At 37.9% G+C, this 8221-nt stretch overlaps 26 non-coding genes across 26 annotated transcripts in view; all 26 read right to left on the reverse strand.

The window, feature by feature from the left end:
- Positions 1-135: 135 nt before the first annotated feature.
- Positions 136-209, reverse strand: Trnar-ucg (transfer RNA arginine (anticodon UCG)). Its single transcript has one exon. It is a non-coding gene; the product is annotated as a tRNA-Arg (tRNA).
- Positions 210-388: 179 nt separating this feature from the next.
- Positions 389-461, reverse strand: Trnar-ucg (transfer RNA arginine (anticodon UCG)). Its single transcript has one exon. It is a non-coding gene; the product is annotated as a tRNA-Arg (tRNA).
- Positions 462-640: 179 nt separating this feature from the next.
- Positions 641-713, reverse strand: Trnar-ucg (transfer RNA arginine (anticodon UCG)). The gene has a single exon. It is a non-coding gene; the product is annotated as a tRNA-Arg (tRNA).
- Positions 714-1144: 431 nt separating this feature from the next.
- Trnar-ucg (transfer RNA arginine (anticodon UCG)) lies at positions 1145-1218 on the reverse strand. The gene has a single exon. It is a non-coding gene; the product is annotated as a tRNA-Arg (tRNA).
- Positions 1219-1397: 179 nt separating this feature from the next.
- On the reverse strand, positions 1398-1470 carry Trnar-ucg (transfer RNA arginine (anticodon UCG)). Its single transcript has one exon. It is a non-coding gene; the product is annotated as a tRNA-Arg (tRNA).
- Positions 1471-1649: 179 nt separating this feature from the next.
- Positions 1650-1722, reverse strand: Trnar-ucg (transfer RNA arginine (anticodon UCG)). The gene has a single exon. It is a non-coding gene; the product is annotated as a tRNA-Arg (tRNA).
- Positions 1723-1901: 179 nt separating this feature from the next.
- On the reverse strand, positions 1902-1974 carry Trnar-ucg (transfer RNA arginine (anticodon UCG)). Its single transcript has one exon. It is a non-coding gene; the product is annotated as a tRNA-Arg (tRNA).
- Positions 1975-2153: 179 nt separating this feature from the next.
- On the reverse strand, positions 2154-2226 carry Trnar-ucg (transfer RNA arginine (anticodon UCG)). The gene has a single exon. It is a non-coding gene; the product is annotated as a tRNA-Arg (tRNA).
- Positions 2227-2405: 179 nt separating this feature from the next.
- On the reverse strand, positions 2406-2478 carry Trnar-ucg (transfer RNA arginine (anticodon UCG)). Its single transcript has one exon. It is a non-coding gene; the product is annotated as a tRNA-Arg (tRNA).
- Positions 2479-2910: 432 nt separating this feature from the next.
- Positions 2911-2983, reverse strand: Trnar-ucg (transfer RNA arginine (anticodon UCG)). Its single transcript has one exon. It is a non-coding gene; the product is annotated as a tRNA-Arg (tRNA).
- Positions 2984-3414: 431 nt separating this feature from the next.
- Positions 3415-3487, reverse strand: Trnar-ucg (transfer RNA arginine (anticodon UCG)). Its single transcript has one exon. It is a non-coding gene; the product is annotated as a tRNA-Arg (tRNA).
- Positions 3488-3666: 179 nt separating this feature from the next.
- Trnar-ucg (transfer RNA arginine (anticodon UCG)) lies at positions 3667-3739 on the reverse strand. The gene has a single exon. It is a non-coding gene; the product is annotated as a tRNA-Arg (tRNA).
- Positions 3740-3918: 179 nt separating this feature from the next.
- Trnar-ucg (transfer RNA arginine (anticodon UCG)) lies at positions 3919-3992 on the reverse strand. The gene has a single exon. It is a non-coding gene; the product is annotated as a tRNA-Arg (tRNA).
- A 179-nt stretch (positions 3993-4171) lies between these two features.
- On the reverse strand, positions 4172-4244 carry Trnar-ucg (transfer RNA arginine (anticodon UCG)). Its single transcript has one exon. It is a non-coding gene; the product is annotated as a tRNA-Arg (tRNA).
- A 179-nt stretch (positions 4245-4423) lies between these two features.
- Positions 4424-4496, reverse strand: Trnar-ucg (transfer RNA arginine (anticodon UCG)). The gene has a single exon. It is a non-coding gene; the product is annotated as a tRNA-Arg (tRNA).
- Positions 4497-4675: 179 nt separating this feature from the next.
- Trnar-ucg (transfer RNA arginine (anticodon UCG)) lies at positions 4676-4748 on the reverse strand. Its single transcript has one exon. It is a non-coding gene; the product is annotated as a tRNA-Arg (tRNA).
- Positions 4749-4927: 179 nt separating this feature from the next.
- On the reverse strand, positions 4928-5000 carry Trnar-ucg (transfer RNA arginine (anticodon UCG)). Its single transcript has one exon. It is a non-coding gene; the product is annotated as a tRNA-Arg (tRNA).
- Positions 5001-5433: 433 nt separating this feature from the next.
- On the reverse strand, positions 5434-5506 carry Trnar-ucg (transfer RNA arginine (anticodon UCG)). Its single transcript has one exon. It is a non-coding gene; the product is annotated as a tRNA-Arg (tRNA).
- Positions 5507-5685: 179 nt separating this feature from the next.
- Trnar-ucg (transfer RNA arginine (anticodon UCG)) lies at positions 5686-5758 on the reverse strand. Its single transcript has one exon. It is a non-coding gene; the product is annotated as a tRNA-Arg (tRNA).
- Positions 5759-5937: 179 nt separating this feature from the next.
- Positions 5938-6010, reverse strand: Trnar-ucg (transfer RNA arginine (anticodon UCG)). The gene has a single exon. It is a non-coding gene; the product is annotated as a tRNA-Arg (tRNA).
- A 179-nt stretch (positions 6011-6189) lies between these two features.
- On the reverse strand, positions 6190-6262 carry Trnar-ucg (transfer RNA arginine (anticodon UCG)). The gene has a single exon. It is a non-coding gene; the product is annotated as a tRNA-Arg (tRNA).
- Positions 6263-6694: 432 nt separating this feature from the next.
- On the reverse strand, positions 6695-6767 carry Trnar-ucg (transfer RNA arginine (anticodon UCG)). Its single transcript has one exon. It is a non-coding gene; the product is annotated as a tRNA-Arg (tRNA).
- Positions 6768-6946: 179 nt separating this feature from the next.
- On the reverse strand, positions 6947-7019 carry Trnar-ucg (transfer RNA arginine (anticodon UCG)). Its single transcript has one exon. It is a non-coding gene; the product is annotated as a tRNA-Arg (tRNA).
- Positions 7020-7431: 412 nt separating this feature from the next.
- On the reverse strand, positions 7432-7504 carry Trnar-ucg (transfer RNA arginine (anticodon UCG)). Its single transcript has one exon. It is a non-coding gene; the product is annotated as a tRNA-Arg (tRNA).
- A 432-nt stretch (positions 7505-7936) lies between these two features.
- Positions 7937-8009, reverse strand: Trnar-ucg (transfer RNA arginine (anticodon UCG)). The gene has a single exon. It is a non-coding gene; the product is annotated as a tRNA-Arg (tRNA).
- Positions 8010-8188: 179 nt separating this feature from the next.
- The window catches only part of Trnar-ucg (transfer RNA arginine (anticodon UCG)), a 73-nt gene continuing 40 nt past the window's right edge, over positions 8189-8221 (reverse strand). Inside the window, exon 1 of the tRNA in view lies at positions 8189-8221. This exon is cut by the window's right edge and continues 40 nt beyond it. This is a non-coding gene — a tRNA (tRNA-Arg).

Consider the following 8221-nt stretch of genomic DNA (forward strand, 5'->3'; position numbering starts at 1 on the left):
TCTAAACAACCGAAGTAGAAATTATTGTAGAAATCAGCATCGAAAAATAATTCACATGTTAAACGCAACATACTCATGATTAACAGGTTTAAGTTGTTTCGTTTAATATAAAAGAATGATCACGACAAAACAATTCGACCACGACGAGACTCGAACTCGCAATCTTCTGCTTCGAAGTCAGACGCCATATCCAATTTGGCCACGCGGCCACATCGATGTGCGAAAGAAAACAGGATGAAAATATATGAGGGCATCTAAACAACCGAAGTAGAAATTATGGTAGAAATCAGCATCGAAAAATAATTCACATGTTAAACGCAACATACTCATGATTAACAGGTTCAAGTTGTTTCGTTTAATATAAAAGAATGATCACGACAAAACAATTCGACCACGACGAGACTCGAACTCGCAATCTTCTGATTCGAAGTCAGACGCATTATCCATTAGGCCACGCGGCCACATGGATGTTCGAAAGAAAACAGGATGAAAATATATGAGGTCATCTAAACAACCGAAGTAGAAATGATGGTAGAAATCAGCATCGAAAAATAATTCACATGTTAAACGCAACATACTCATGATTAACAGGTTGAAGTTGTTTCGTTTAATATAAAAGAATGATCACGACAAAACAATTCGACCACGACGAGACTCGAACTCGCAATCTTCTGATTCGACGTCAGACGCCTTATCCATTAGGCCACGCGGCCACATCAATATACGAAAGAAAACAGGATGAAAATATATGAGGTCATCTAAACAACCGAAGTAGAAATTATTGTAGAAATCAGCATCGAAAAATAATTCACATGTTAAACGCAACATACTCATAATTAACCGGTTTAAGTTGTTTCGTTTAATATAAAAGAATGATCACGACAAAACAATTCGACCACGACGAGACTCGAACTCGCAATCTTCTGATTCGACGTAAGACGCCTTATCCATTAGGCCAGGCGGCCACATCAATATACGAAAGAAAACAGGATTAAAATATATGAGGTCATCTAAACAACCGAAGTAGAAATTATGGTAGAAATCAGCATCGAAAAATAATTCACATGTTAAACGCAACATACTCATGATTAACAGGTTTAAGTTGTTTCGTTTAATATAAAAGAATGATCACGACAAAACAATTCGACCACGATGAGACTCGAACTCGCAATCTTCTGATTCGAAGTCAGACGCCATATCCAATTTGGCCACGCGGCCACATCGATGTGCGAAAGAAAACAGGATGAAAATATATGAGGGCATCTAAACAACCGAAGTAGAAATTATGGTAGAAATCAGCATCGAAAAATAATTCACATGTTAAACGCAACATACTCATGATTAACAGGTTCAAGTTGTTTCGTTTAATATAAAAGAATGATCACGACAAAACAATTCGACCACGACGAGACTCGAACTCGCAATCTTCTGATTCGAAGTCGGACGCCTTATCCATTAGGCCACGCGGCCACATTGATGTTCGAAAGAAAACAGGATGAAAATATATGAGGTCATCTAAACAACCGAAGTAGAAATGATGGTAGAAATCAGCATCGAAAAATAATTCACATGTTAAACGCAACATACTCATGATTAACAGGTTTAAGTTGTTTCGTTTAATATAAAAGAATGATCACGACAAAACAATTTGACCACGACGAGACTCGAACTCGCAATCTTCTGATTCGAAGTCAGACGCCTTATCCATTAGGCCACGCGGCCACATTGGTATACGAAAGAAAACAGGATGAAAATATATGAGGGCATCTAAACAACCGAAGTAGAAATTATGGTAGAAATCAGCATCGAAAAATAATTCACATGTTAAACGCAACATACTCATGATTAACAGGTTTAAGTTGTTTCGTTTAATATAAAAGAATGATCACGACAAAACAATTCGACCACGACGAGACTCGAACTCGCAATCTTCTGATTCGAAGTCAGACGCCTTATCCATTAGGCCACGCGGCCACATCGATGTGCGAAAGAAAACAGGATGAAAATATATGAGGGCATCTAAACAACCGAAGTAGAAATTATGGTAGAAATCAGCATCGAAAAATAATTCACATGTTAAACGCAACATACTCATGATTAACAGGTTTAAGTTGTTTCGTTTAATATAAAAGAATGATCACGACAAAACAATTCGACCACGACGAGACTCGAACTCGCAATCTTCTGATTCGAAGTCAGACGCCTTATCCATTAGGCCACGCGGCCACATCGATGTGCGAAAGAAAACAGGATGAAAATATATGAGGGCATCTAAACAACCGAAGTAGAAATTATGGTAGAAATCAGCATCGAAAAATAATTCACATGTTAAACGCAACGTACTCATGATTAACAGGTTTAAGTTGTTTCGTTTAATATAAAAGAATGATCACGACAAAACAATTCGACCACGACGAGACTCGAACTCGCAATCTTCTGATTCGAAGTCAGACGCCATATCCATTTTGCCACGCGGCCACATCGATGTGCGAAAGAAAACAGGATGAAAATATATGAGGGAATCTAAACAACCGAAGTAGAAATTATGGTAGAAATCAGCATCGAAAAATAATTCACATGTTAAACGCAACGTACTCATGATTAACAGGTTTAAGTTGTTTCGTTTAATATAAAAGAATGATCACGACAAAACAATTCGTCCACGACGAGACTCGAACTCGCAATCTTCTGATTCGAAGTAAGACGGCTTTTTCTGTTAGGCCACGCGGACACATTCGTATACGAAAGAAAACAGGATAAAAATATATGAGGGCATCTAAACAACCGAAGTAGAAATTATGGTAGAAATCAGCATCGAAAAATTATTCACATGTTAAACGCAACATACTCATGATTAACAGGTTTAAGTTGTTTCGTTTAATATAAAAGAATGATCACGACAAAACAATTCGACCACGACGCGACTCGAACTCGCAATCTTCTGATTCGAAGTCAGACGCCTTATCCATTAGGCCACGCGGCCACATTGGTATACGAAAGAAAACAGGATGAAAATATATCAGGGCATCTAAACAACCGAAGTAGAAATTATGGTAGAAATCAGCATCGAAAAATAATTCACATGTTAAACGCAACATACTCATGATTAACAGGTTGAAGTTGTTTCGTTTAATATAAAAGAATGATCACGACAAAACAATTCGACCATGACGAGACTCGAACTCGCAATCTTCTGATTCGAAGTCAGACGCCTTATCCATAAGGCCACGCGGCCACATCGATGTGCGAAAGAAAACAGGATGAAAATATATGAGGGCATCTAAACAACAGAAGTAGAAATTATGGTAGAAATCAGCATCGAAAAATAATTCACATGTTAAACGCAACATACTCATGATTAACAGGTTTAAGTTGTTTCGTTTAATATAAAAGAATGATCACGACAAAACAATTCGACCACGACGAGACTCGAACTCGCAATCTTCTGATTCGACGTCAGACGCCTTATCCATTAGGCCACGCGGCCACATCAATATACGAAAAAAAACAGGATGAAAATATATGAGGTCATCTAAACAACCGAAGTAGAAATTATTGTAGAAATCAGCATCGAAAAATAATTCACATGTTAAACGCAACATACTCATGATTAACCGGTTTAAGTTGTTTCGTTTAATATAAAAGAATGATCACGACAAAACAATTCGACCACGACGAGACTCGAACTCGCAATCTTCTGATTCGACGTCAGACGCCTTATCCATTAGGCCACGCGGCCACATCAATATACGAAAGAAAACAGGATGAAAATATATGAGGTCATCTAAACAACCGAAGTAGAAATTATTGTAGAAATCAGCATCGAAAAATAATTCACATGTTAAACGCAACATACTCATGATTAACAGGTTTAAGTTGTTTCGTTTAATATAAAAGAATGATCACGACAAAACAATTCGACCACGACGAGACTCGAACTCGCAATCTTCTGATTCGAAGTCAGACGCCATATCCAATTTGGCCACGCGGCCACATCGATGTGCGAAAGAAAACAGGATTAAAATATATGAGGGCATCTAAACAACCGAAGTAGAAATTATGGTAGAAATCAGCATCGAAAAATAATTCACATGTTAAACGCAACATACTCATGATTAACAGGTTCAAGTTGTTTCGTTTAATATAAAAGAATGATCACGACAAAACAATTCGACCACGACGAGACTCGAACTCGCAATCTTCTGATTCGAAGTCAGACGCCTTATCCATTAGGCCACGCGGCCACATGGATGTTCGAAAGAAAACAGGATGAAAATATATGAGGTCATCTAAACAACCGAAGTAGAAATGATGGTAGAAATCAGCATCGAAAAATAATTCACATGTTAAACGCAACATACTCATGATTAACAGGTTTAAGTTGTTTCGTTTAATATAAAAGAATGATCACGACAAAACAATTTGACCACGACGAGACTCGAACTCGCAGTCTTCTGATTCGAAGTCAGACGCCTTATCCATTAGGCCACGCGGCCACATCGATGTGCGAAAGAAAACAGGATGAAAATATATGAGGGCATCTAAACAACCGAAGTAGAAATTATGGTAGAAATCAGCATCGAAAAATAATTCACATGTTAAACGCAACATACTCATGATTAACAGGTTTAAGTTGTTTCGTTTAATATAAAAGAATGATCACGACAAAACAATTCGACCACGACGAGACTCGAACTCGCAATCTTCTGATTCGAAGTCAGACGCCATATCCATTTTGCCACGCGGCCACATCGATGTGCGAAAGAAAACAGGATTAAAATATATGAGGGAATCTAAACAACCGAAGTAGAAATTATGGTAGAAATCAGCATCGAAAAATAATTCACATGTTAAACGCAACGTACTCATGATTAACAGGTTTAAGTTGTTTCGTTTAATATAAAAGAATGATCACGACAAAACAATTCGACCACGACGAGACTCGAACTCGCAATCTTCTGATTCGAAGTCAGACGCCTTATCCATTAGGCCACGCGGCCACATCGATGTGCGAAAGAAAACAGGATGAAAATATATGAGGGCATCTAAACAACCGAAGTAGAAATTATGGTAGAAATCAGCATCGAAAAATAATTCACATGTTAAACGCTACATACTCATGATTAACAGGTTTAAGTTGTTTCGTTTAATATAAAAGAATGATCACGACAAAACAATTACACCCCCGACGAGACTCGAACTCGCAATCTTCTGATTCGAAGTCAGACGCCATATCCAATTTGGCCACGCGGCCACATCGATGTGCGAAAGAAAACAGGATGAAAATATATGAGGGCATCTAAACAACCGAAGTAGAAATTATGGTAGAAATCAGCATCGAAAAATAATTCACATGTTAAACGCAACATACTCATGATTAACAGGTTCAAGTTGTTTCGTTTAATATAAAAGAATGATCACGACAAAACAATTCGACCACGACGAGACTCGAACTCGCAATCTTCTGATTCGAAGTCAGACGCCTTATCCATTAGGCCACGCGGCCACATGGATGTTCGAAAGAAAACAGGATGAAAATATATGAGGTCATCTAAACAACCGAAGTAGAAATGATGGTAGAAATCAGCATCGAAAAATAATTCACATGTTAAACGCAACATACTCATGATTAACAGGTTGAAGTTGTTTCGTTTAATATAAAAGAATGATCACGACAAAACAATTCGACCACGACGAGACTCGAACTCGCAATCTTCTTATTCGAAGTCAGACGCCTTATCCATTAGGCCACGCGGCCACACCGATGTGCGAAAGAAAACAGGATGAAAATATATGAGGGCATCTAAACAACCGAAGTAGAAATTATGGTAGAAATCAGCATCGAAAAATAATTCACATGTTAAACGCAACATACTCATGATTAACAGGTTTAAGTTGTTTCGTTTAATATAAAAGAATGATCACGACAAAACAATTCGACCACGACGAGACTCGAACTCGCAATCTTCTGATTCGAAGTCAGACGCCTTATCCATTAGGCCACGCGGCCACATTGGTACACGAAAGAAAACAGGATGAAAATATATGAGGGCATCTAAACAACCGAAGTAGAAATTATGGTAGAAATCAGCATCGAAAAATAATTCACATGTTAAACGCAACATACTCATGATTAACAGGTTTAAGTTGTTTCGTTTAATATAAAAGAATGATCACGACAAAACAATTCGACCACGACGAGACTCGAACTCGCAATCTTCTGATTCGAAGTCAGACGCCTTATCCATTAGGCCACGCGGCCACATCGATGTGCGAAAGAAAACAGGATGAAAATATATGAGGGCATCTAAACAACCGAAGTAGAAATTATGGTAGAAATCAGCATCGAAAAATAATTCACATGTAAAACGCAACATACTCATGATTAACAGGTTTAAGTTGTTTCGTTTAATATAAAAGAATGATCACGACAAAACAATTACACCCCCGACGAGACTCGAACTCGCAATCCTCTGATTCGAAGTCAGACGCCTTATCCATTAGGCCACGCGGCCACATCGATGTGCGAAAGAAAACAGGATGAAAATATATGAGGGCATCTAAACAACCGAAGTAGAAATTATGGTAGAAATCAGCATCGAAAAATAATTCACATGTTAAACGCAACATACTCATGATTAACAGGTTTAAGTTGTTTCGTTTAATATAAAAGAATGATCACGACAAAACAATTCGACCACGACGAGACTCGAACTCGCAATCTTCTGATTCGAAGTCAGACGCCATATCCATTTTGCCACGCGGCCACATCGATGTGCGAAAGAAAACAGGATGAAAATATATGAGGGAATCTAAACAACCGGAGTAGAAATTATGGTAGAAATCAGCATCGAAAAATAATTCACATGTTAAACGCAACGTACTCATGATTAACAGGTTTAAGTTGTTTCGTTTAATATAAAAGAATGATCACGACAAAACAATTCGACCACGACGAGACTCGAACTCGCAATCTTCTGATTCGAAGTCAGACGCCTTATCCATTAGGCCACGCGGCCACATGATGTTCGAAAGAAAACAGGATGAAAATATATGAGGTCATCTAAACAACCGAAGTAGAAATGATTGTAGAAATCAGCATCGAAAAATAATTCACATGTTAAACGCAACATACTCATGATTAACAGGTTGAAGTTGTTTCGTTTAATATAAAAGAATGATCACGACAAAACAATTTGACCACGACGAGACTCGAACTCCCAATCTTCTGATTCGAAGTAAGACGGCTTTTTCTGTTAGGCCACGCGGCCACATCGATGTACGAAAGAAAACAGGATGAAAATATATGAGGGCATCTAAACAACCGAAGTAGAAATTATGGTAGAAATCAGCATCGAAAAATAATTCACATGTTAAACGCAACGTACTCATGATTAACAGGTTTAAGTTGTTTCGTTTAATATAAAAGAATGATCACGACAAGACTCGAACTCGCAATCTTCTGATTCGAAGTCAGACGCCTTATCCATTAGGCCACGCGGCCACATGGATGTTCGAGAGAAAACAGGATGAAAATATATGAGGTCATCTAAACAACCGAAGTAGAAATGATGGTAGAAATCAGCATCGAAAAATAATTCACATGTTAAACGCAACATACTCATGATTAACAGGTTGAAGTTGTTTCGTTTAATATAAAAGAATGATCACGACAAAACAATTTGACCACGACGAGACTCGAACTCCCAATCTTCTGATTCGAAGTAAGACGGCTTTTTCTGTTAGGCCACGCGGCCACATCGATGTACGAAAGAAAACAGGATGAAAATATATGAGGGCATCTAAACAACCGAAGTAGAAATTATGGTAGAAATCAGCATCGAAAAATAATTCACATGTTAAACGCAACATACTCATGATTAACAGGTTGAAGTTGTTTCGTTTAATATAAAAGAATGATCACGACAAAACAATTCGTCCACGACGAGACTCGAACTCGCAATCTTCTGATTCGAAGTCAGACGCCTTATCCATTAGGCCACGCGGCCACATTGGTATACGAAAGAAAACAGGATAAAAATATATGAGGGCATCTAAACAACCGAAGTAGAAATTATGGTAGAAATCAGCATCGAAAAATAATTCACATGTTAAACGCAACATACTCATGATAAACAGGTTGAAGTTGTTTCGTTTAATATAAAAGAATGATCACGACAAAACAATTCGACCACGACGAGACTCGAACTCGCAATCCTCT

This window comes from Euprymna scolopes, chromosome 11 (assembly GCF_053919585.1).
Source record: "Euprymna scolopes isolate OS-2025 chromosome 11, ASM5391958v1, whole genome shotgun sequence".
In the NCBI taxonomy this organism is placed as follows: Eukaryota; Metazoa; Mollusca; class Cephalopoda; order Sepiida; family Sepiolidae; genus Euprymna; species Euprymna scolopes.